At 48.2% G+C, this 27,482-nt stretch overlaps 1 protein-coding gene across 1 annotated transcript in view; it reads right to left on the bottom strand.

The window, feature by feature from the left end:
- Positions 1-26,855, bottom strand: part of SFMBT1 (Scm like with four mbt domains 1) — a 107,009-nt gene extending 80,154 nt beyond the window's left edge. Inside the window, exon 1 of the mRNA XM_059716060.1 lies at positions 26,752-26,855. The gene's annotated coding sequence lies outside the window, so the exon portion shown is untranslated. The remainder of the gene's footprint in view (positions 1-26,751) is intronic.
- Positions 26,856-27,482: the final 627 nt, after the last annotated feature.

Below are 27,482 nucleotides of genomic sequence, written 5' to 3'. Positions count from 1 at the left end.
CATCCCTTAGGGCACACTGGTGAACAAACGTTCCCCCAGATACTGGTGGTCACCCATGATAAAAATATAGGTGGCCATCAGATCACCCCTGAGCCTGCGCTTTTCCAGGCTAAAGAGCACCATAGCTCTCAGCCTGTCGTTGTAAGATCTGTTTTTCTGACCTCTGATCATGTGTGTGGGATCTTCTCTGGACTCTCAAGCTTCTCCACATCCTTTTTGAATTGTGGAGCCCAAAACTGGATGCAGTACTGCAGCTGTGGCCTCACCAAAGCCAAGAACAAGGGGAAAATGACATCCTGGGATTTGCTTGAGAAGCATCTATGGATGAAAGCCAGCATTTTGGTCACTTTACTAGCTGCAGCATTGCACTGAAGGCTCATGTTCATCTTGTGGTCAATGATGACCCCCCAGTCTCTTTCTTCCATAGTAGCTAGCCAGTGTAGCACTGCCAAGCCTATAAGAATGCTGCAGGTTTTTCCTCCCAAGGTGGAGAACCTTGCATTTTTCAGTGTTAAACACCATCAGGTTCTTGTTTGCCCATTTGCTGAGCCTGTCCAGGTCAGCTTGGATCGGCCTTCTGTCTTCAGGTGTGGATGCTTTGCCCCAAAGTTTGGTGTCATCGACGAACTTGGCCAGTCCACTTCTGACTCCAATGTCCACACCATCAATGAAGATGTTGAACAATATTGGTCCAAGGACAGAGCCTTGGGGGACCCCACTGGTCACAGGGCACCATGACGATTGACTTCCATCAATTACTACCCTCTGGGTCCGACCACAGAGCCAATTTCCCAGCCAGCGGATCGTGGTGGACCCAAAGCCACAATTGGCCAGTTTTGCCAAGAGGTGATCATGGGATACCAGATCAAAGGCTTTTTTGAAGTCAAGATATATGACATCGATCTCTTCTCCCTTGTCCAGGTGATAGGTCATCTGGTCATAGAAGGAAATGAGATTGGTCAAGCAAGACCTACCCGCAACAAACCCATGCTGGCTATCCCTCAGGATGTTGGCATCAGCCAGTCCATTAAGGATGGCCTCTTTAATAAACTTTTCTAAGATCTTCCCCGGGATAGAAGTCAGGCTAACGGGCCTATAGTTTGCCGGATCCACTTTCCTCCCTTTCCTAAACATAGGCACCACATCGGCCTTCTTCCAGTCTTCGGGCACTTCACCAGAGCGCCAGGAGTTTTCAAAGATCCGTGCCAGAGGCTGGGCTATGATGCTCGCCAGCTCCTTGAGTACCCTGGGGTGTAGATTGTCAGGGCTGGCTGACTTGAAGGTATCCAGCCTCTCAAGATGTTCCTTCACAAGGTCAGCATTGATGGAGGGCAGGGGATCTCCCTCACCTGGAGGGTGAATTAATAGAAGAGTTGTATAGACCTTAGGAGGAATACTTTGTGCAGTTTTGGGCTCTCCATTTTAAGAAGGATATACAGAAGTAGGAGAGGATCCAAAGGTGAGTGACAAGCTACTGGAATTTCTGGGTAGCAAAAAACAAACAAACAAAAAACCTGGAAAAAAGTGGCACAAACCATGCCAAAGTGGTGAGCTGAGGCATGCAGAGACAGTGCAATAGCCAGCCCAAGGCTATGTGCTTCTCCATCTCAGGGCACAATGTGCGCCAGCCAAACAGGGAGTGGCTGGCTGGGGCACAGGGTACCTCAGCATGGGGGCTCCACAGGGTGCAGAGATGGGAGAGCAGGCAGCCTTGGGATGCTTGTTCCCCCATCTGTGTTTGTTCCAGCACTCATTACTTTGGCGTAGTTTGTGCCACTTTTTCCAGGTTTTTTTTGTTACTGGGAAATCTCAGTAGCAAATACTAAGCACCAAGCACTGATTAATGTGCAACTCATACAGTTTGTGGTGCTGCAAAGAGGTCTGCAGCACCACAAAACACACATGTCTGCACAATGTGTCCCATCACAAAGCACATGGGCAGGGGTGTGCACTGGGGCACAAAGTAGCGGTACAAATTCATGCTGCTGCAAAGGCACACCCCTGCTTGTGTGGACCTGGCTAAAGGCAATAGGTTTAAGCTGCAACAAAGCAGGCTTCCTGTCAGGACAGTACAATGGTGGAATAAGCTGCCCGGGACAGTTATGCAACCTCTTTTTTGGGGGGGTTTCAAACAGAGTTGGGATAGGCCCCATAGGCGGAGGGAGAAAAAATTATTGGGGGGGGGGGCTGAGTGCTCATGCATGCCCCCCAGAGATGTCCATGGGGGAAGGGGTGGGAGGATGGGAAAAGGCTTGCAGGGGGGTGCAGATTGAGGCCCCAACAGTGAGGAAGCAGGGCACAGGTAGGAGCAGGGGTTGAGTTGAGTGGGGCCTTGGCTGGGCTGGGTGGTAGGCCAAGTGGAGGCCCAGAGGGCACATGCCTCCCCAATCTCTGTGTGGGGCAGAGGCAGCTGCTGCTGCTGCATGCTGCACTTTGAGCACAGCTGGCTTGAGAGCCACATGACACCACATGCCTGCAGCTGCTGGGGGCAAGTGGGGGGCAGCTCCTGCTGCTGCATGCACCCTGGGAGGGCATGGGGATTGTGTGCTCCAGATCTGCATACAGGTCAAGGGCAGGCTGCCACTGTGGGCTGGGGCTGGGGGGCTGTGCTGGGCTCTTCCTGGTCGGGGGTTGGGCTGTGCTACACTCTGGGAATGGTGGTGGTGGTGCTGGGAGGGGGAGTTGTGGGGACTACAGCGAATTTGGGGTGGTTGCAGTCCCTGCCATCACCCCCCTCCCAGTGCTGCCGCTGCCTGCAGCAGTGCAGCCCCATCCCAGCCCCCTGCCAGGAAGAGCCCACCTCCATCCTGGCCCTGGCCCCAGCCTGCAGTGGCAGCCCGCCCCGCCCCGCCCCATGTACAGATCCAGGCACACACATTCCTTCATGCCCTCTTGGGGTGTGCGTAGCAGCAGGAGCTGCCCCCAGAACCCTGAGCCCCCCAGACTAGCTGCTCATGGCTATGTACCATGCCCTGCCTGTACAGCATTTGCCCCTGCCCTAGCCCCACTCCCTCTCTCATCACTGAATGTGTGCCTCTCCCCACCCCTGCTGCAGCCACCCGCCACAGCTGGGTTGCATTTTGGCCCTATCCACTGCCCTGTTTAGGGGTTGTAACAAGGGGTCTACTAGGGGCTGATTTTCCCTTGGCCCGCCCACCTGTTTCTGGGCTAGCCATCCACCTTCTTTCCTGCCACATCTTGTTGTCAATTAATTAATGATCTTAATTAGGTGGGAGGCTGCCTGTTTTTTTTTTCACCCCAATGCCAGGTGGCGCTATCTGTGGCTCCGTTCCTCCCCTACACCACAGCCCAAGCCTCGCAGATGGTACTTATAAATTCCTCTTTATGTTGGGGTCTCAGCCGCTGTGGGCTTACTCTCCTTCTCTCTAGCTAGGCCTGTCAGCCACAATCCCCCCCTCCCCCCCACTAATTAGGGCTTGGCTCTAGCTCTCAAAACTCACTCAGGCTTCTGTGCCCTCTCTGGCACTGGGGCCTGTTCACCCCTGAATATGGCACTCTCTCTGGCATTGGGGTCTGCTCGACCCTGAATACTGAGCCCTCTCTGGTGCTGGGGTCCGCTCGCCCCAAATACCATGCCCTCTTTGGTGCTGGGGTCCCCATGCTGCAGTGGGCCCTCAATGAGGCCTCCTCCTTTCCCAAATAGCCTCCCTGGTCCTCCGGATTATTAACAACCAACACAAACATAAAAAAATGATAATAAAAAATAGGAGAGGCAACATGCCTGCTTAATTTAGGTGATCATGCCCTTTGACTCACAGCATGGTGTACTCTTCCAGATGAGGCTGCGGCCGTGACACCATGTTAATTGGGGAGTCCCTTTCTCTCCTGCCCCTCTGGTCTTCTCCACTCGCTGTTTTTAGGGGTCTGGCCTTCCCCTTCCTGTCACCTGACCGGCTGGCAGGCCTGACCCTTAACCCCTACCTGACCTGCCGGCCATGACCGGAAGGTTCTAGATTTAAAGGGACCACCCTGTCTCTTGGTAACAGGGCTAGGGTTCCCTGTTATGCACACCCCTCTCTTCTCTTTTGTCTGGGGGCCCTTTTTCTTCCCCAGACCCTCTTCTTCTTCGTATTGTCTCAAGAGGAAATTGGCACTTATATTCTGAATTCCTGGGTGGTGCTCTACCTCAAAAGAATATGGTTGCAGACTAAGGGCCCATCTCATCAGCCTAGTATTATCTGTCTTCATGCTCTGTAGCCAGTGTAGAGGCACGTGATTGGTGATCAGTGTGAACTGTCACCCTAACAGGTAATAACTGAGTGTTTCAACAGCCCATTTAATCGCCAAACACTGTTTCTATATCATGGAGTAATTCCATTCCGGTGGATGTAATTTCCTACTTATGTAGGCTATCGATGCTCTTCTTCTCCTCTCTGGGCCAACACTGCTCCAATAGCCACATTTGATGTGTCGGTCTGCACCAGGAAAGGTTTATTAAAATCCGGTGTATTTAGTAGGGGCTGTAAACATTGCGTGTCCTTCACCGCTCAAAACGCCTCTTCTGCCTCTAGCGTCCATCTCACCTTGTTTGGGGCCCCTGCCTTCATCATCTCCGTCAAAGGCACTACCAAGTCTGCGAAATGAGGTACAAACCTTCTATAATAACTAGCTAGCCCCATAAAAGCCCTCACTTGTTTCTTTGTATGGGGAGCTCGGTAATTCCTCAATGCCTCCACTTTGTCTAACAATGGTCTCACCTTTCCGCTTCCTACTAGGAATCCATGGTATTGTGTTTCTCCTTTCCCTATCTTACATTTCTTCAGATTGGCTGTCAGCCCAGCCCTTCTCAAATCTTGCATTACTGCTCTCAGTGCGGTTAGGTGTCCCACCCAGTCTTCAGTGTATATAATAATATGGTCTATGTAAGCCACGGCGTAACCCCCATGGGGAGCCAAACTCTGTCCATTATATGCTGAAATGTAGCCATGGCTCCATGTAGTCCAAACAGCATTCGCCAGAAAAGAGACCCCAAGGGGTGGCAAACGCTGTCTTTTCTTGATTTTCTGGTACTACAGGGATCTGCCAGTAACTGTTTGTCAGGTCCAAAGTGGAAATGTAGTGAGCTTGCCCAATGTTTTCCACCAGTTCATCTACTCTCGGCATCGGATAGGCATCAAACTTGGCTATTGCATTTACTTTCTGGAAATCAATACAGAGACGAATTTTCCCATCTGGCTCGGGCACTGCTACGATGGGGCTCCGCAAGTCACTGTGGGACTCGCATATGATGCCCTTCTCCAGCATCATCTCAATATCTATTTTTATCTGGCTGTGCAGTTGTTGTGGAATCCTTCTCCAATTTTCACAGATCATCTGGCCTGGAGGAGATTTTATTCGATGTGCCACACCCCAAGCTTCCCCAGGGGTTTCCTGGAACACAGCCCCATATTCCCTGACTATCTTGGCAGCCTGTCTTCTCTCATCTTCAGATAGTTTCAGGGCCAGTTCTTTGTCACCCAGTCCACTTCCCTCTGCCAAAGAGGGCCCCAATTCTAATTCCTCAGGATGAAGGGCTAGGTACATACCCTCTCATTCTTCCCACTTCTTCAACATATTGACGTGATATACTTGCTTCTTTTTCTGTTTATCTGTCCAATACACCTCATAGTCTATGGGCCCCACTTGGCATATAATTTCATAGGGTCCCTGCCACCAAGGGAGTAACTTACTCTCATGGTCAGGCAATAGAACCAACACATGGTCCCCCAGGTCAAACTTCCTTTCCCGCATGCCTCTGTTATAATGCCTCACTTGCCGTTGCTGGGCCTCTCTGAGATTTCCTAAAGCCTTGCTCCAAGCTGCTTCAAGGCGTTCCTGCAGTTGTATTATGTATTGGATCAAGTTCTGATCTTTGCTATTCTGTTCTTCCCAACCCTCTTTAATTAAATCCACGATGCCCCTTGGTTGCCAGCTGTATAATAGTTCAAAGGGTGAAAACCCAGTTGAGGCCTGAGGTGCCTCCCTTATGGCAAATAACAAAGGTGGTATCACTTTATCTCAGTTCTGAGGACTCTCAACCATGAATTTCTTCAACATCTACTTCAATGTCTGATTAAACCGCTCCATGAGCCCGTCCATTTGGGAATGATACACTGCCGTCTTTAGGTGTTTAATTCCCAAAGCTTTACTCACTCCTTCGAACACGCATGATGTAAAATTCATCCCCTGGTCAGCAGGTCTCTAGGGAGTCCTATTCATGAGAATATTTTCAATAGCTCATTTGCCACCTTTGGAGTGGACACTATCCGCATCGGCACAGCCTCTGGGTACCTTGTTGTGTAATCCAGTAAAACTAAAATATAATGGTTTCCAGTGCTACTTCTGGGAAGTGGCCCCACGATGTCCACTGCCACACGCTTAAAGGGAAATTCCACCAAGGGAATTGGAATTAAAGGAGCTCCTGGAGGGTGTCTTGGGTTCACCTTTTGGCACATGGGACATGAAGTGCAATACCTCGCTACTTCCTGTACCAGTCCTGGCCAAAAAAATCTTGCCCGAATACGGGCTTCTGTTTTGTCCCTGCCCAAGTGTCCACCCATAGGGAGCTCATGGGCCACCTTCAAAAGAGCCTGTCGATATTGCCGAGGTACCAGCAACTCTCCTCCTTCAGGCTTTCCTTGCTCAATTCGGTACAGAAGGTCATTTCTTACCTCAAACCACGGCATTGTCTTCATCAGTTCTGGTCATAATACTTCACCATTTCGTTGAGCCAGGTGTTCCTGCAAAGCACACTGAAAATCTGCTTCCTGACTCTGTTCCAACTGGAAATGTTCATCCTCCCACAAGTGTATGACATCCACCTCCTTTTTGGTCTCTTCTTTGGGTGGGGGTTGTTCGGTTTCACCGGAGAACCCCTCAGCCCCATGATCACCTTCCCATCCAGCCTTGGGCTTTCTAGCCTCCCAGGGCCTCCAATGATGACTTTCTCTCCCTCCCCTCAGTCCCCTCTTTCTGCATCACACTGGCTATCACTGTCAACCCATGTGATTGGGTCACATGTCACAGCCCAGTATCACTAGGAAGGGTAGGCGCTCCGTGACCCCAACTAACATCTGGCAGGTCCTGTCGCCTACTTGTAGAACGGCCCCCACTCTGTCCACTTTTATGGGATCCCCACACCAGCATTGCACAATTACATGGTCCACTACTTCCCTCTCTCTTGCTGGTAATACATCGCTCCCCACCATGGTCTGCAATAAGCCTGAGTCCAGCATAACCCATATTCTTTTCCCCTCCACTGTCACCTCCACCATCAATGCAAGCAGCTCATCTCCCGCCTCAGGGTTGACTCTGGCCCTGTAGCCACACATCCCCACCTGGGTCGTTGATCGTGGGTGGATGCTCCCAGTCCTGTTGGCTACCAGTGCCCTTTGTCTTGGGGCTTGATCCTGTAGGCCTTCTATTATTTGGTGTAGCTGATCCAAGACTTGCTGCTGTGATTCCAGGTCTGGGGCTAGGGTCTGCTCTCATTTCTCTGGCTTCTTTATGGACCCAAGGGTTCTTTCCCTCATACGGGCGAACCAACACCTTATGATACATACTGCCGTATAGAAGTTTCCTGGCCAATGCACCATTGTAACAGGGGGTCTACTGGGGGCCGATTTTCCTTTGGCCTGCCCACCTGTTTCTGGGCCAGCTGCCCGCCTTCTTGCCCACCACATCTTGTTGTCAATTAATTCATAATCTTAATTAGGTGGGAGGCTGCCCGTTTTTTTTTTCACCCCAATGCCAGGGGGTGCTATCTGGGGCTCCGTTCCTCCCCTACACCACCGCCCAAGCCTCACAGATAGTATTTATAAATTCTTCTCTATGTTGGGGTCTCAGCCACTATGGGCTTACTCCCCTTCTCTTTAGCTAGGCCTGTCAGCCACAAAAAAAATAACCTACTAATCAGGGCTTGGCTCTAAGGCTCTAGCTCTCAAAACTCACTTGGACTTCTGTGCCAGATCTGGCGCTGGAGCCTGCTAATCCCTGAATACTGCACTCTCTCTGGTGCTGGGGTCCGCTTGCCCTGAATACCGCACCCTTTTTGGTGCTGGGGTCCCCACACTGCAGTGGGTCCCCAACGAGGCCTCCTCCTCCCCCAGACAGCTTCCCCAGTCCTCCAGATTATTAACATCCAACACAAACATAAAAAATGATAATAAAAAATAGGAGAGGCAACATGCCTGCTTACTTTAGGTGATCATGCCCTTTGACTCACAGTATGGCGTACTCTTCCGGATGAGGCTGCAGCCATGGCAGCCCCTGGGAGCCGGTGAATTGGGAGCCAGTTCATCGGGAGCCCCCTTCTCTCCTGCCCCTCTGGTCTTCTCCACTCGCTGTTTATAGGGGTCTGGCCTTCCCCTTCCTGTCACCTGACTGGCTGGCAGGCCTGAGCCTTAACCCCTACCTGACTGACCAGCTGTGACTAGAAGGCTCTAGATTTAAAGGGACCATCCTGTCTCTTGGTAACAGGGCTAGGGTTCCCTGTTACAGGGGCCAAGCCTCTTTAGTCCCAGCCTTCCACCACCTAAGATAGACCCTTATCTGGAGTCATTTAGAAACAGCATATCTCATGTAACCTGGCAACACCCAAGGGTGTGCCTGTCCTCAATTGGAAAGGATAGAGGAGGCAAGCGACACCTGGAATTTGAGCTTGGATCCCTCTTTCCTGTACAGAGTCAGCTCCACGCCAATGCTCTTAACTATTAGGGCTATGCGAAATGGCACCGCTCTGTTTCAACGTTTTCACGGAACAGCATTTCATTTCGAATTTAATTTCAATTTGAAACTGCTGTTACATTTCATTTCGTCGAAACAGTTTCGCTGCTCTGATGCTGTTTCCACATTTTGCCCATAGGCTATAATGGGGAAGCTTGAAACAGCCTATAACTTTGTCATTTCTCGCCTGATTTGGATGAAACTTGCAGAAATGGTAGTCCCTTCTGAGGGCATGAAGCCTGCCAAGTTTCAAGGAGATAGGTGCAGGAGTTTCAGGGAAACTGCACCTTAAATCCTTGAAAGCAAAAAACTCATGTCACATGTATGTGTTAAGCCACAGCAGGGTCAAAACTACAGGGGTGGTAGCCCCTGCTGAGGCAACAAAACCTGCCAAGTTTCAAGGAGATAAGTGCAAGGGCTTGGGGGAAACTGCACCTCAAGCTGTGGACAAGCAAAATTCGTGACATGGGTGACACTGTGTGTGTTAAGGTGGAGCAGGGTGAAAAGTGCAGGCATGCTAGCCCCTGCTGTGGCCACGAAGCCTCCCAGCTTTCAAGGAGATAGGTACAGGGGCTTCTGGGTTCTGGGGCCCTGCACCTCTGGCTGTTGACAGGCAAAACTTGTGACATGGGTGCTTGTGAGACTGTCTTGGGGCACAGGGGGGTGAAAACTGCAGGCATGCTAGGCCCTGCTGTGGCCACGAAGCCTGCAAGCTGTCAAGGAGATAGGTGCAGGGGGATCCTGGGTTCTGATGCCCTGCACCTCTAGCTGCTGACAGGCAAACTTGTGACATAGGTGGGTGACACTGTGTGTGTGTGTGTGTGTGTGTGTGTGTGTGTATATAAGGTGCGCCCTCACTCAACTGACACGAAGGCAGAAAGCAGGGCAGTTCAAACAATGCTGCCTTTTATGCAGTTTTTCCATCCCTCCCCCAGAGCACTGGGATTGGAAGAGACTTCAGGAAAGGATGACAGTCACTGGCCAGCTACACAGTTAATAATGAGAGCACTCCTTCTCCCCCACCCTCTTTCCCCTCCCCCTCCTTATTTTAATTTCTGTTTCCCTGAAGGCAAGCCCAGCTTGAGCTTTGAAACTCGAAACATTTAAAAAATTCTGAAATGTTTCAATTTGCCTCGTTTTGTTTTGAGGCTGTTTTGAAGCTCTCCGTTTTGTTTCGATTTTGCTGTTTTGAGCTCAAAATGAGTCGAAATAGTGTCAAAACAAAACTGCCAGCGAAATTTCGCACAGTCCGATTAACTATTTAAAGTTTATTAAATTATAATATACATACTATCCTTATCCAATATATTCAGGTAAGTATCTCAGTAGATATCACCCAACAAATAAAGGAAAACTTCTGGTAAGTATTTCCAGTGATATCACTCAACAACGCTAAGGGTATACAGATAAGTATTTACAATATGGTAAGCCAGGAACCCCCTCCTGGGACTGTTTGTCCTAATGGGCAACCCACCTCAGGGATGGCCTTCTCAACCCTGCATCCTACAGAGGCCTGGCACAACTGGTTAGTCTTCAGGATGCTCATATGGAGAGGAGAGGTGGATATCCAGATAGGTGAATCAGGTAAGTTAGGGTCAATGGGTAGTTTACAGAAAACCCAGGGAAACCATTGGCAGAGTACAACCGGGTAGAAAAAAGGAAGGAGGGGGGGAAAAGGTGTGAGCAGACAGCACACCAGTGAGGAACCAGTTATGCAAAACTAAACCAATCCCATCACATATTGTACAACATATCCACAATCATGTTAACAGTCTTACAAAATATAAGGCACAGCTTTACATGATATAAGGTACATCTACCCCTGGATTCCAGTTAGCAAGGGGTACCGCCCCTCCTACAGGTTTACCTGGGAAAGAACCTTTCACCCAGGGCTTCCCTCAAGAGGGGGTGGGACTTATTTCAGGAATGCCTCCCCTGCGGGTCCCGATTCTACTAACAACTCACAGTCCTCTCTGAGGAGCCACTGACCGGGCCTCAGGGTCCTCCGCTCAGTCAGAGGCCCCCGGCGCTGTCTGCCTCACGCCAAGACCTTCCCTCCTGGCTCTGTGCCCTGCTTTGGGCACTGAGGGTTCTTCCAGCTCTCGGGGAGGGGAGGGGGGAGTGGGGAATCCAGCCGCTGTTGGCTGGTTTACCCAGCCGCAGGCCTGGGCCTTCCCTTTCCCAGGACCTGCTCTAGGCTCTAGGGCTCTTTTAGTTCCTTGGCCGGACCACACCGCAGGGCTCCAGCTATCTGGCCTATGCCAGGGCTAACCCGAGCAGCTTCGAGCTGCTACCAGAGCTGGCTCTCCACATACCGGTCTGCATACCATGTGGGGTCTGAGTAACCTCAAGCTGCTCCCAGGGCCAGTTTTTCATGTGCCTGTCTGCACACCAGGTGGGGTCCAAGCAGCCTTGAGCTGTTCTCAGGGTTGGCTCTCCATGTGCTAGTATGCAAACTGGGTGGGGCCTAAGCAGCCTCGAGCTGCTCCCAGTGCTGGCCCTCCATGTGCCGGTCTGCACGCCTGCACAAGCAGGTAAGACCGCCACATATTCCCTTGCGAGGACCCTTCATTGTCCCTGGTGAAGCACATGCCCTTGGTTTACTGGGTCCATGGGGCGGTGATGGTCACCTCCCTGGGCATTCCAGGAGTATCATAAGTGAATTTTTGGACTGGCCTCCATTCTCATTGAGGCTGAAGCAATGGTTCCTGCATGGGACTCCAGGAAAGTCTGGACGAGGGGGCCTCTCTCCCCCGGCTGGAAGGTACAGGTTCTATGTGCCGGGTGTTTTCCTTGGACCAGTCTCCCAGGACCGCTGTTCTCCTGAGACTGTTCATTGGAAGGCTGCCCTGCTTGGTGCCCTCTTCCACGGGGCTTTCAATTGCAACCCTCTGAATGGGTTCTCCTTCTGCCACAGTGGGCCCCAGACTATGGTGAAATTGGAAGGGATACCATCTCTCATAGTCCAATTTGGAGTCCAAATCTCCCAGGAGAGGGGAAAGGGGTTCCCTGTTTATTTGTGGCTGAATCATTCAGGGACTCTGTGGCCTATTAGGGGGCATCTCCACCTCAGCCTGACCAGGCCCATGCAGCTCCCTGATGGGCAGGAAAAGATTTCCACGCACCACCTTGCATGGCCCATACTCTACCTCGGGGGCATTTTCATACACAGGCAGTTCCCCCATTTTCTTGACTACAAAGTAGGGCTCAGCCTTCCAACAATCAGCTATCTTGTGCATTCCCCTCAGCCTGTGATTTCTTAACAGCACCCAGTCTCTGTGGCTCAGTCCTTGCTCTTGGACTTGGGAGTCATAATGCATCTTATGGCGCTGCTGTTTTTTTCTGGCCGACTCTCCTGTGAGGCAGTAAGCTTGTCATAGGCGATCCCGCAGCTGTTTGGCATACTGCCCAGGCACTAAATGCTGCCTGTAAGCTTGCTCTACCCTGAAGCAGAGATCAATAGGCAACTGGGGTTGCCTCCCAAACATAAATAAATAGGGGCTTGCCCCTGTGGTGTCGTTGCTGGTTGTACTGTAAGCATGCAACAGGTAGGCCAAATGCTGGCTTCAAGAGGCCTTTTGTTCCTGGCACAATATACCTAGCATGCTTAACAACATCCAGTTGAACTGCTCAGGCTGGGGATCCCCCTGAGGGTGATACAGGGTGGTCTGTGATTTCTTTATTCCCACTACAGCCAAGACTTCTTTGAGCAGTGTACTCTCAAAGTCCCTTCCCTGATCAAAGTGGATTCGGGTAGGTAATCTAAAAACAGAAATATTTCTACTGTAGCATCTTGGCGACAGTTTTGGTGGTGTGATTGTGTGTTGCAAAAGTTTGGGCATGCCAAGTGAAGTGGTCAGTGACAACAAGAATATTTCCCTTTTGATTTTCTTCTCCTTCAATTGATAGAAAGTCCATACATACCAACTCCACTGGTTGTGGGCTTTTAATGGTATGAAGGTAAGCTGTGTGGGTGGGCAGAGTTTTGCATTTCACACAGCATTCACACATTGAACACTTGATTCTGATGTCTTCGGCCATTCGTGGCCAGAAAAAATGCACCCTGACCAATGCTAGCATGCGCTCCACCCCCGTGTCCAAAATCATCATGGAGTGCTCGAAGCATGAGGGCCCACTGTTCTTGAGGCAGGACCAGTTGCAGCACTTCCTTTCCTCCTTCATTGTGCACTAGGTGGAGAAGAACCCCGTTGAGCAGCCTCACCTTCTTCCATTCCCGTAATAGGAGGCAAGCCGTAGGTGTGCTAGAGTCAGAGAGGTTTGGTAAGGTAGGTCCCCTTTGCCGAGCCCACAATACATCTCAGATGTCTGGGTCTTGCTCCTGTGCTGCATGCCATTCAACTGCAGTTATCTCAGGTAAGGCAGTGGAGGCAAGAGAAACATAGTGACTACAGGCCTGAGGGATTCCTTCGGGGTGTACTCCCAATACTTCAGCCAAACACACGGCATCTGCCTCTTCGGCTGTGGAATCCCACACAGGTAAATCACAGAGGGCCTGGACTGCCTCAGGTTGTAACACATCCCTATCAGAGGGGGAGGCTAGGTGAGACAGCGCATCGGCATCTAAGTTGGTTTTTCCTGGGTGATAGTGCAGGCTGAAAGCGTAATCAGCTAGGAAGGCAACCCACTGTTGTCCAGTGGCATTCAGTTTGGCGCTTCTCAGTATATATGTTAAGGGATTATTGTCTGTTCATACCTGAAAGGTAGTGCCATACAAATAGTCTTTAAACTTTTCTGTGACAGCCCACTTCAGAGCTAAAAATTCCAATTTATGAGCTGGATATCTTGTTTCAGCAGGTGCTAGGTTTTGACTAGCATAAGCCATGGGGCACCGCTGTCCATTGTGCATTTGGTACAACACAGCCCCAAGCCCAGATAGGCTGGCATCAGTGTATAATATGAAAGGCTGCCCCAGGTTAGGATAAGCCAAGATGGGGGCATTGGTGAGGCATTTTATAACCTCATGGAAAGCCTCACACTGGGGATCCCACCGGTGCCTGAAAGGCTCTGCGAGGCTATGTTCCTGCCCCCTGGGCCAGGCAGCTTCGGGTCCTCTTTGAGCTGGGGGGCCCTCCCCATCTGACAACCCCGGGTAAAGTGTTTTAAAGGTTTAATAATGGTGGCATAGTCCCAAACAAATTGGTGATAAAATCCAGCAAACCCCAAGAACCTTTTTAGTTCCCTGTAATTAGTAGGCTGGGACCAGGTAGTTACAGCGTTGACCTTCTCTGGGTCAGTGCTGATACTGTCCTTGGAAAAAATATGCCCTACGTACTTGACTGAAGATTGACAGGATTTGCATTTGTCAAGGGCCAACTTGAGCCCTGTTGCCTCCAACCGGTCCAGCACTCAGAGTAGGTGCTCATCATGCTCCTCTAGAGTTTGGCTGAAGATGATTATATCATCAAGATACACGAGCACTTGGCTTAGATGCATATCTCCCACAACTTTTTCCATGAGACGCTGAAAGGTGGCCAGGGTGCCAGAAATGCCTTGAGGCATGCGTTCAAACTGGTAAAATCCTAGTGGGCAGATAAATGCAGTCTTTTCCTTATTGGCCTTCCAAAGGATTGGATAATAACCACTTCAGAGGTCCATTACGGAGAACTACTGACTGCCCCCCAGATAGTCCAAGGCCTCCTGTCCTCTAGGCATAGTGTACTGATCTACTATAGCTCTAGCATTCAACACCCGGTAGTCTATGCACATTCTTAACTTGCCATTTTTCTTATGCACCATCATGATGGGTGACGCATAGGGACTTTTGGATTCTGAGATGATCTGGTGATCCAGCAGCTCCTGGGGGTGGTGCCAAACTTCCTCCATCTCCACCAGAGGAATCCTGCGAGACCTTTCCCTGAATGGATGAGGATCACTTAGGAGGATATGGTGCTCGACCCCCTTCGCTTTCCCTATGTTCCATTTGTACAAAGAAAACAAATTGGTTCAGTGGTAGCGTTTCTCTTATAGCTGCACTCTCCAGGTGTCAGTAGCCAGGGAATCACTGAAGAGAAATCATTCAGGGTCAAAAGAGGTAGAACAAAGTTTTGTGTCACTCAACATTACCTCCACCCTCCTAACCGCTGCCACCTTCTGACCTGGTCACACCGGTGACACATAGGGGGTGTACATGGGTGCACGTGCACCCCCTGAGAGTGGTGGTGCACCCTTAAGAAAAAGTGCTCACCACCTCCCCCCTCTCCCCCCCCCACCACCACCTGTGCCAGAGGCATCTGTGGGAGCTCCCGCTTATCACTGCCACACTCTCGCTCCTGCCAGTGCCACTGTGTGCCCCCCCAGCCAACAGGGGCACACATTGTTCATGCCTGGTTGCACCACCACGCTCTGTGGGGTAGAGCTGGCTACTAGAATGGCCACTGTGCCTTGACTCAGACCCCTGGGGTCGAATAGCCCATCAGAGGCCCTTAGACTCTGGAGCCCCAATTTCCCCAGGAAGGTTTCTACTATTACGGGGCCCTTGGTAGTGGGGTCTCTCTCCCAGGAGCATTTGACCAGTAGGGCCTGTTGACTCTGAGTGGGGAAGGTCAGGGGGGCTGGCCCAGTAAATTGTAAAGTTCTTAAGATGGGAGAGGCTTTCCCCTCCACCCTTCCCTCCCACTGGTCATAGGCCTCGGTGCACAAAGCATGCATTCTCAGCTGCTTTCTGTAGTGGGGCCCTGCTTGCCACCTGCAATATTGTGTCAGCACCTGAAAAATATTTGAATTAGTTCCAATGAGCAGAGACACCCCTGGCTTCCACCCAGGGTCCAGGCACAACAAAGCGATCATAGTGACCTCCCTGTTTGTCCCAGCCACAGAGGTGGGAAATCTGATCCGGATCTTAAATATTCCAGATACAGATATTGGTCCCTGCTCAATCCACACAAACCTAGACCAGACAAGGGATACAAAGGCAAATGCTCAAAATGCTTTTTATACAATGATTCAAACAAAATGGTTACTTGGGACCCACTATCCAAAAGGGCCACACATGGATGCCTGTTTACCTCCACAGGGACTTCTGCCCCAGGGTCTATTAATCCCTCAGGTAGTCTGCCTGAGCCTAGGGTTTGGGAGTCTGACTCTTCCTGGGGCAGGACCAACTCTCTTGTCCCATCCCAGTAGCATTTTCTGATTTCCACAGGGCCTTAAGGTGCTTATAAACACACTCCAGATTCTCGGTCCCCGTGCATCCCTTGGCCATATAGCCTAGTTCCCCATATCTATAACAGATTCTGGAAGCACGGGGGCAGGTTCTGGTTTGTCTCAGAGCCAATGGAGGGGCCCTGGCAGGCTCCCTGGGGGGAACACCACTAACCATCTCCATTAAGAGAGGCAAAGACGGTTCTTCCTCCAACTCAGCGGGGAAATCCTCTTGGGGGTCATGGCCATCACCTGGTGCATGGGTCCCTTCCTAGCTGGGGAATCCTCAGGGACCCACACAGATTCCCGTAATTGGAGAATCTCTTCCTCCTCTCTTACCTCCTGTACCAGCTGATTTAATCCCAGGGGATTTTTTCACCTGGACAAATTTAAATTTCTGATAAGGGCTAAACTATATCGAACCCCTATTTGGACCTGTCATAGCCTTGCCTGATCAGCCTCCACAGGGGTGAGGGACCCTTGCTTAATTACCCGCTGTAAGACCTGCTCTAAGCGTAGCAGGTATGGACGCAGGCTCTCCCCCACATTGAAAGGTACCCAACAGTTCGTAGTATGCTCCACCCCATAAAGACGGCCATCCGAACATGTCCTGTAAGACCTGTAGACACTGCTGGGTGGTGATCCCTGGATTCTGCTAGTTTGCAGTTCTGATGACACAGGTTCCCTCAACATGTTGAAAAGACAACAGTGATTTTCATCATCAGGAATTTGCCATGTTAAAGTCTCTTGGATATGCGCCAGTCAGGCTTCAAGGTCCTCCTCCCCAGATGGGACAGGGGTGCTCCCTGAAAAGCTACTCAGCCGTTTGTAAGCAGCCCAATAATTAGAGGAATCGGCTACCTCTCGAATAGCTTCCATAAAGCCAAGATCCAGTCTGCAGGAGGCGATGCCCCCCCAGACCCTGAGGTTACCTGGGCACTGGTGCCCCCCAAATCCTGGGGACCATGAGGATCTGACATCCTCCCTGTAAGAGTCCTCTATAGATAAACACAGCACCTAAAATAGCAAGTCATCTGCCCCAAATCCCGGATAAGCCCCCAAAAATGTAACCCAGGAACACCCATGGGTGTGCCTGTTCTCAGCTGAACTTTATTAATGATGTAAGGCACTGTGGCAAGTGCTGGCAGCAACACTAACTGCCACAGATCTCATAGCCATGGCAATTAATGCTGCTTGCTGCTCTTCCTACATTTCCAGATCCATGGGGACCCCCACTGGTTTCTCCCAAGCCATGTTGCTCCCAACTCCCTGCTTCTCCCAACCCCCTGCTGCTTCTCCAACCCACATTTCCAGACCCATGGGGACCACCATGGGCTAGATTCAAAGCATGAAGTCACATCATTAGGGCTGCCTGCAGGGCTGGAAATTTTGCAATGGGAGGAGAAGTAGCTGCTGTGGGTCTGGGAACTACAGCAATTACTGCTGCCACCACTAAATTCCAGCCCCACAAGCCAGATGACTCAGCTCCATGCTCTGGACTTGGCTCATGTAGGGTGGCCACTGATGCATCCCCGGAATACAGGAAATCCCCTTGGTAAGGGGCAGAACCACTTCCCCCCTCAGCCAAACAGTGGTGATGGGTGGGGCCACCTCCTCCCCAGCCAGTCAGCAGCTAGGGGCAGGGTCACTGTGCCCATTGTTCAAACAGCAGCAAGGGGTGTGGCCACCACAAAACAACTACTGTTCAGTCCATGAAGCCCATGCCAATGAACATGTGAACAGCACTACCTGGGCTGCACCAGCCGAGCACTGAGCCCAGCTCTGTCCCCTGTGAGCAGTGCTGGGTTTGGTACTTGGCTGGTATGGCCGCATCCCCTGCAAGCGGTGCCGGGCTCAGTTGGTGTGGCCCAGGCAGCTCTGGTCACAGGGGATAGGGCCATGCTAGCCAAGCACCAAGCCTGGCCCTGTCCCCTGCGAGTGCTGCTGTGACATGTGTTCACCCTCTAGGTGCCCAGCCCACAGTGAGGGTGCGCAGGGGCCAGTGTAAGTCAACCCCATATTTCTGATTTAAAGAGTTAAGTCAACTTATGCCAAGACAGCCAATTAGAGTGCAAATAAAATGTTACGGACGGATGGACAGACAGACTACAGCTTTTATAATATTAGAATGGTTTTGGATATGGTTTAGTTAAGGAAAGGAAGTAGGTGGACTGGCTAAATATCTGATACTATTGTGGCTTTAGGTCAAAAAGAATTGCCAGACACAGGCAGAAGTGGTTGGGCCCCAAGGCACTGTCTGCCTGTAATGGGGAAGTCAACTCATCTACAGCAATGGCAGCTGAGAGGCCCATCTAGTCACAGGGATGTGAGATAACTCAGGCAGGCCAGTAATTTCTATGGAGTTCTGCTGACTGTTATGAATGCTGCTGTGGAGGGTTAGCTGGAAGGATTGAGGCAGTTAGCTTTGGGCTAATGAGGGTCAGAGAGACCTCAGTGGGCAGGGCTGGCAGAAATCAGCAGGAAGACTGATTTCTGGTGATGCTGGCAAGACTCTCAGAAAGGCTACAGTGTAGCTAGAGATGACAGTAAGGAACTTTTCTTCTTTTATCCTATGCAAGTGAAGCAAAGTATTTCTAATCCTGCTGAGATAGCCTAAGTGGTGGGCAGCAGGAGAAGGGAAGACAACAAATGACTAGTGCACATAGCTCACCTGAGAAGTATGGAACATAAGGGGCTGTCTGGGCCATCGTGTCCTTGCTGTCCTGCTGTCACAGACAATTGGTAATCCACAGAACCCCCCAAATCTCCATTTCAAGCCCTCACACTTAACTGTAAGCTACAACACCCTATAATATACCACTGGGCAAAGCAAGAGAAACAAGGAAATAAAACCTTCCTGAAACCAAATCTGGCCTCTTAGATTTGTAACATATAAATGTAAGCAATTATCTTCAGTTCTTCACAAACTGAAAAGGAGGATACTTCTGGGTTCCCAGTTCTATACGGGAAGAGGAAAAGTAACTAAAAGGCCATGTAGATCCTTCCAGGATGGTATAAAATAAGTTCAGTTATGTCTAGATAAAGTCCAAAAATCATCTTACTTACCTTTCCCCCAGGTTCTTAGTCCAGTAGGATTGTACACTAAAGTCAGGTATTTCAGGGCAGGGAACAGTTTGGTTAAGGGACACAAAAATATATCAGTATCTACTTCCAATGCTGCTTTTGGAAGCAGGAAAAAAAAGGTTTCCCTTTACTTTCATAAAGATGATGTCAAGCACTTCCTTCAATGAATCATGTCTATACTGCAAGCCCATAGCATAAAACAATGATCTACATCTAAGCTGATCTAGTGAAAAGTGAAACCGGTTTATTAGGAACAAAGGCAGATGAGGAAATATTCATAGATGCTAGGGTCAGAAGTGACCTCAACAGATCATCGAGTCCAACCCCCTACCTAGGCAGGAAACAGTGCTGGGGTCAGATGACCCCAGCCAGATGCCTATCCATAGTGAACAATTTAAGTAATTTCTAACACTGAAGAAAAATTGACCTTGAGTTAGATATTTGATCCTCTATTATGGATTTTGAAGTTTAGAAGACCAATTAAAATACTATACCACCATTTGATTTGTTTACCATTATGATTATATTATAGAAATGCAACTTAGAAGGGAAAAAAAAATGAGTGAGAATTCTTGAAAAATTACAGTTCACAAATTTTTCTTGGGAAGAAAATGGTTTATATAGCCTCATTTTTTAAAAATCTATGTAGGGAAGAAATTGGGAAGAAACTTTCCCATTAGTTCACTAAATCATACAAAAGAAGGGCTGGAAAGGATCTCTGAACCTTAAGGCAGGATCATCCCTATCCAAACTATCCCTAGAAGTCTGTGCCTACCCTATTTCTAAAACTACTTAATCAACCCTCTCACACAACTACAAGGCATATTGCCCAAAGACACCAAAAGCACCCTAACTAGCCATAGGTAAAGGAGGGAGAGGAGAGTGGTCAGTGTCCAACTGCTGCAAGGTTTATTAAAATGCACTCAAGAGATGCAAAGAGGGCCATACCTCACCCCACTGCACTCAGATCAGTCTGACCCTGAGTGGAAGGGCAAGACCTTCTGTCCAGGAGTCTGCATGTTTTAATTCCAGCAGGAGCACTGGCACATCCCAGTCAAAATTCCCAGCCTTGGCTACAGCCAACACACAATACTTGTGAGGAAGGCAACCTGCTCCCCCCCCCCCGCCCATGCTTAGAGCAACAGTTGGGGGGGGGGGGGGACGACTTCCCAACCTTATGTGGCAACTAGCAACCCCCACCCCCAAAAATTGGGAAAAGCCAAAAACCTCCAGTTTGCACTGCATCCAGGGGCAGCCAGCGTAACTGCACATATTAAACTGTGTAACTGGAGAGCCAGAATACTTCTTTTTATATCCCCTCCATAAAACTTATCCTAGCTGCTTAAACTTTGTTTGTAATTAATCTGGTTGTGGAACTCGGTTTCATTCTCCTGCAGCTGAGCATGATACTCTCCAATATCCACCTGTTCTGGGCTGCAGAGCTCTTATCTCACAGCACTTTGGAGGTGTGGCCCTCCTGGGCTTCCAATTTACAGAGTTGGATGGTGCACTTTACAGAGCACTCCATGAACTGCTATTCCTAGATCATCCCTAATGAACGTTTATTCAACCTCTTCTTGAAAATCTCCAAGGATGGAGTTTCCACACCTTCCCAGTCTATTCCACTGCCTCACTATTGTAAGCAAAGAAGATTTTCATAATATCCTAAAATTGCAGCTGCATCACATTGCAAGGTGGTATTGAATTGATGATTTACCAGGACTCCTGGAATCTTTTCAGTAAGTCTGCTATCCAGCCAATTTTCACAAATTTTATATTTGGGTTTTTAATTGTAGCACCCTGTATTTGTTAATACTGAATTTCATTGTGTTAGCTCTAGCCCAGCTTTCCAATCTATCAAGTTCCTTCTGAATTGTGCTCCTGTCCTCCAAGGTGTTCGCAATCTTTACCAGTTTTGTATCAGCAAATTTGCTCAAGAATTGCCCTATTCCAGCATCCAAGTAGTAAACAAAGACATTGAACAGCGCTGGGTCCAGGACTGACCCCTGTGAAACTCCACTCAATATGTCCTGCCATTCTGATTTGGATCCATTTATAATTACCCTTTGCTTGTAGCTACTGAGCCAGTTGTCTATCTACCTCCTAATAGTTTTGTTTAGCCCACATTTCTTCAGTTTGTTTAGAAGTAGGTCTTCTCAAAAACCATACTGGAATGAAGTTTATCAGGCCCTGCTTACTTAAATACATGCATACTCACCAAAGCTCTCTGACTGTCCCTTTCATTATCTTAGCCCTCAACTTAATTTTTTTTTGTGAAGACTGAGGCAAAGTAGCTGTTGAGCCCCTCTCCTTTGTATCTTCTGTTAACAGCTCACCCTGGCTATCAGAGGACCCAGAGCTTCCTTTTTTTTTTTCTTGCCACCATATTTATGGAACTTCTTCTTGCTGTCTTTAATATCCCACACCAGATATAGGTCATATTTTACCTTTGCCTGCCTCATTTTGTCCCTGCAAGATTTTGCTATTTCCTAGTATGCTTCCTTGGTGACCTGCTTATCTTTCCATTACCTGTATGCTTTCCTTTTGCATTTAAGGCATCCTAGAACAGGAGCTGGCAACATTTTTGGGCAGAGTACCAAAAACACCAGTAATCTCAACTTCTAGGATGCTGGTGTGCCAGGGGCAGATGGCAGAGGAGCTATGAGGGGCCTGATCCTTGTGTTGGCAGTGCAGCCCCAGCCCCTTCCCTATCATCTGCTCCAAGGCATGCATGCCAAGCAAAATGCCTTCACATGCCATGCTCTGGCACCCATGCTGGGGCTTACCTACCTCTCCTACAAACTCCTTGTGCAGCCACTTTGGTCTCTTGCCATTCTTATGCTTTCATTGTATTCCAACAGTTTCTTGTTGGATTTCCAATACTGTGCCATTTAGAAGCTTCCAGCCCTCCCAGGCCTCTTTTTCCTTCAGTCTATCTTTCCATGGCACCATGCCTACTATCTCTTTCAGTCACGTGAAATCAGCCATTTTGAAACCCAGTGTCTTAATTCTTCTACCCTCATAGTTTCCACCTCTCAGAATTGTGAATTTGATCGTACTATGGTCATTTCCTCAAGTTTACCATCACCTTTATATCCTTCCTCAGTTCTTCCCAGTTGGTCATGACAATATCTAAGACAGCTAATCTCCTGATCATATCCTCAAATTTCTGGAATAGAAACTTATCCTCCACACAAGTTAGGAACTTGTTTGGCATTTTGCTTGATAGTTGCATCTTTGGGTAAGAGCAGTACCATTAGTTCTATTTCCTGCTAATTGTTATAGCAAAAACTGCCTTTAAATGATTAGAAATTAAACATATTCACAGAATTCACATGCAAGTTCCATACTGCTTTCAGGTCACTTAGTGTAAGAATTAAAAACACATACTACAGGTTTATGAGTATAGTCTGACTTTCACCCAGTGTAAGCAAAGAGCAGACACGCAATATACAGCCTAAGTTCAATGTAAGTCACCTTGCTTACTCCAGGGTTAATTACCATTTGGAAAGTCAGAAGCAACTGTATTGCACATCTGCATACGAGTCATTTGTCTGCAGCTCTGCCTTTTTCAGCTGGTGAGTTTATAACAGAAATTTGTGTTAGTTCTTGATTTTGCACTTATTATTATTATATTTCATTCTATTTCCAGTCCCCAAAGTCATCCTGTTCTTCCTATAAGACGTTTTTGAGCCTCCTGTGCTTTGATGATACCTGCAACTGGTATTAAACGAGATCTGTCCCAAGATCATTGCGGAACTCCTCTGGTAAACTCCCTTCAGCCTCAACATTACTGTTTTAGCAAAATCTGTCATTTCCCCCTTAACTGGTTCCTGAAGTACTTCTATTAGCCCCTGTCTTCTCCAGTTCAACTATTTCCCATGTAAAACCATATCAAGTAGTTTTCTGGCATTTAGATTGATGACATCTACCACTTCTTTCTCAAAGATGGATGTCAGTCAAATAAATGACTTTTGGTAAGGCCATGTTGCTTTTTAGCCCATTTTTCATTTGCCCCAAGTCGTTCTATTATTATTTTAACACTGTTCCAATGTCCTCTGTATGAGCAAAGGCTTGTAACAGGCCTGTAGTTTGGATCACACTTCCCTCCCTTTAATTATATATAGAGGCATTTGTTATTCTATCATTCCCAAACTGAAAGATTTACTAAGTTTTCTTACCAGTGGATATGCGATTTCAAATACCAGGCTTTCTAGTTTTATCTAATTCCCCTAATTCAAGGATATTAAGTACCTTGAGTTTTGTTTGGGAAATTTCTACTTCTGCATATTCGCTCCTATTAGCAACACTGGCTGTGTCCTCATGTCCTACATCTTCCTACTTATTGAAAACTTAAGCAAATCATTGATTTAATTTTCCATCCACACATGAAATACTTGAATCTGAAAACCATCCTCAATAAAGAACAGCCCACATCCTTGCCACTGTATTTTTTGTTAACAAATGTTTCTTTAGTCACATGATTTATTTTTACATTTACTGTGCAACTCATTTCAAGTTGTGCCAGAATCATATGGCCTGGAGTTGCTATGCCATAGTATGCCATCTGGCAAATGTGTTTGACCAGTATGGAAGGCATGGTCAAGGGGGTAAGGACTTTTTATCAACAGATGGGAAATGAAGCCAGTACCACATGGCATTGCCTACAATCTATGACTGAGCACAGGAGACAATAGGAGCTCATTCCTTGCTCCTATTGGGAACACAACGCATGCGAAACTGACCAGTCCTCTTGATAGTTAAGGGACCAGTTCTAAAGTAGAAGAAAAAAAACAAGGCAGAAGCCTGGGAGTCAGGATGTCAAAAAGGCTGGTGTGCATGTGTGATCAGGCTGACTAGAATAATGAGGATGAGGGGAGGGGACAATATGCATGAAGAGGGGGGATTAGGTCCCAACTGCAGTACAGCAAGGTGTGGAACTCATTGCCACCAGATGTTGTGAAATCTGACAGTTTAGCCAGATTCAAGAAGGGATTGGGCAAATTCTTGGAAGAAAGGGGCATCATCACCAGTTACTGGGCATGGGAGACAGGGATATAGCCTCTGTATTAGAACGTCCTAGACTTTAAATGCTGGAGGCTGCAAGAGAGAAAGGAACAGTGGAAAAAAGCCCTCATCGTACCTTGTGTCAGGCATCCAGGTTGTAGCTATGTTTGTTTAGATTGCCTTCATCATACCTTGTTCACTCTCCCTTTCAGTATCCACTCTCTGCCACTGTGTGATGCAGGATACTGGGCAAAATGGACCTATGGTCTGACACAGTAAATGCCAGTTCTTATAGCAGAGAAGGCAGGGGAGAAAGTCTGGGCATGAGGCAGAGGGGCCTAAAATCGAAAAGCATCTATCAGGGAGAAAGAAACTGTCCAGGGCACATCAGTAGGGTAGACTTGGTTTTAATCTTGAGGAGTTGAGGCAGAGGTTAGGGTTACGAGGGCACGAGGGGAAAAAAGAGCACGGCTTGGATGCTATCTGCCTGCTAGTCGAGGGTGCCTACGAGCAAGCATGCACATGAGAGTGAGTGAGAAAGCCTTGTTGCATACACTAACTTTGTGGTGGCCTCAATGTTCTGGCATGCCTGGAAGATCACTACACACCTGGCCTGGGAGAGATATATTTGCCCTCCTGATCAGGTCAGCCCAGCAAATCTGATGGTTCTCCATACAGGCAAGCCAGCCTCCTCAGCCACTGCTCTTCTCTCTAATGATGCAGCCAGATTTAGCAGCATCTTTTCTTCATTCCTCCTTCCTTTCCATTGCCTACTTGCTGAGCTTCAGTCTCAGGCTGTGACTTTTGGATCTCAGAAGCACAGCACCCATGACAGCAGTGGTAGTCACTGCCTCTGTTGACCCTGGGGGAGGGGCTGGGGAAGGAGGAAGGAATCTTAGTGCCAAATCACAAATGTTTAACAGGCCTCCTGATGTTGGTGACATTTGTAAAAAAAAAAAAAAAAAAAAATCTTTATTTGCAACTTTCAGGTACACTCACCCTTCTTCAGGAAAATGCAAAGATTGTAAAATTTCTCTTAGGTGGAAATGAAAAGTCATATTTCACAGGAGAGCTGAAGGTGTTGTAAAATCTGGTTGGAAAAGTTCATTTTGTGCAAATTAGGCTCAGATAAAAGAGCAGTCTATTTACCTCAAAGTTGTCAGATGGCAAGCAGAATATTGAATTATGTTGCCTTCTGGTTTTGTTGTTTCATATTTCGCAGGAGGATGGGTTGACGAAAGGCTCTCCTGAGCAATGAACTTTTCTAACCGAGAGATCTTACAACACCTTCAGCTCTCCTGTGACACATGAATTTTCATTTCCACTTAGGAGACATTTTACAATCTTTGCATTCGTCTGCACCTGAAGAAGGATAAATGTACCCCAAGGCTTGCAAATAAAGACATTTTATTATGAATATCTAGTTGGTCTAATAAAAGGTATCACCTCTATACAGAGTTCTGATTCCTTTTGCCTGTAGGCCAGTAAGCCTACAAACTGTATCTCTGAAACAGTTTGTTTCACTTCACTTATAATAGACACAGCTATGATGGCAGTGTCACTCCTTCCACTTGAAGAGCTATGTTCACAGATATTTGGAGCATAGAGATGGAACATTTCCATTAAGTCCAAGTACATGCATTCATTGATAAAATGCTCAAATAAATTTGCCACATGTGCTATATAAATCTTATACTCCTAAATCTTAGTATGAGAGAATACCATGTTAAAAAATAATCCAGAGTTCTGTAGCAAACATCAATTAGAAAGTACCAAAGCAGCAGATGAGACCATTCTGACACAAATCCCTCTCTCATAGCCATGACATAGTATCAAATGCTCAATTCCTTATCAAGCCAAAAAAACATTCTTCTAACTTGGAGCGAATCATTAATTCTGCTTTCAGAGAGGTTAAGCTCACGTTTAGTTTAATACTCTCAAAGATAAAATTCACACCTTGTTTTTAGATGCTGGATATTTTAATGCTTATCTGGTTCCTTCCCTATATATGAAAAAGATTCTGCAATGACTAAAAACTAAAAGCTACAAAAAGTTAAGGCAATCCAGGTGATCCTGCACTAATCACACATACTACAAACACTCTATAAATTCTACAGATTACAGTCCAGTGTTTTATAAACTTACTATCTCCTTTGATACATTTGCAGTCCATTACTTAACTGCCCCCTTCAAAGCCTAAGTATATCTATATCAGGGGTCAGCAACGTTTCTGGGCAGAGAGGCAGACAGTGGGGGAGCCATGAGGGGCCCAACCCCTTCCCTGCTGCCCGCCCTGAGGCACACGTACCAAGCAAAGTGCCTTTGCATGCCGTGCTCTGGCACCCATGCTAGCGATTTCCTACCCCTGGTCTATATGATAAGTATTCTGTATTCCAAGATCCACAACACCTGTTCTGTTGAAAGCAGTTCCCTTAGAGTAGTTGGCATGTAGCAAGGACAATGCACTGGGACTAGAGCAGAAATAAAGGAACTGGACAGATCACACTTAACCAGAGAATGTGCTCTGATCAAGAGTTACTATTGAAGTGTTCCAAGAGATTTCCTTACTACTAATACTTGGAAAGATCATCAGTTCTTGATAAGTATGTGTGTGAGGGAATCTCATTCCTCACCACTCTAAAAGTTATGTAATCAGCCAGTTTTCCAGATATGATGCTCCACTAGGATATATTAGATTTAAGACACCCTAAACTGTCAGGACACTTGAAAGAGGAAAATGTTACAAGAGAATTAAGTAAATTAAATCTTACTCACATGTTTAAAGGATCCATGGGGGGCTGCAGTTGCTCCTGTTTCTTCTAGATACTCATCCCAACTGAATTCTGCTTCTTCCACAGCAGACCCAGCATCTAGAATGGGGGGGAAGGCAGGGAGGAGAGGAAGAAAGAGGGTGACCTAATGTTTGATGTGGAGAAAATATGCTTTTAGTCAAGCTATATACATATTTTGAGGTTCTCTTCATCCCAGACTGTTTTGCAAATTAGCAGTTTGGGCCTTCTCCTCAGAGGAGATGCATGGATTAATGCCCATTGTGACCCCAAGGAAGTGAAGACCTGGACCCAGACTCCACTGACCTGCCAGGGTAGAACCAAGAAGTAAGAAAATTGGGGCAAGGAGAGGGTGAATGAGGACAGGGGTGCTTAGAGGGTGTGGGTGTGTGCATAAGAACTTGTGTGTGCATGCATGCATGCATGCGAGCGTACAAGGGCTGCGCCAGGCAGGACGCACCGGCTGAGTGGAACCTGGGAGGGGAATGCCCTTCACCCCAGGTCCCTCCTTAGCTAAGGCCCCCAGGGAGCCCCACGAACAGAGTGCGCAAACAGGTGCGGTTTTGCGTGGGCACGGCAGTTGGTGCAGGAGTTCACATGGATAGGTGTGCAGAAGGCACTCGGAGGGCTGGGCTGAGCAAGACACCTGAGGCCAGGAGCCTGAAGAGTAGCTGCATGGACCAGGTAGGGGCATGGACTCACACTGAGCCATGGTGG

Source organism: Alligator mississippiensis, chromosome 12 (genome assembly GCF_030867095.1).
Source record: "Alligator mississippiensis isolate rAllMis1 chromosome 12, rAllMis1, whole genome shotgun sequence".
NCBI classification, from domain to species: Eukaryota; Metazoa; Chordata; order Crocodylia; family Alligatoridae; genus Alligator; species Alligator mississippiensis.
This window is presented reverse-complemented; position numbering and strand designations above follow the sequence as displayed.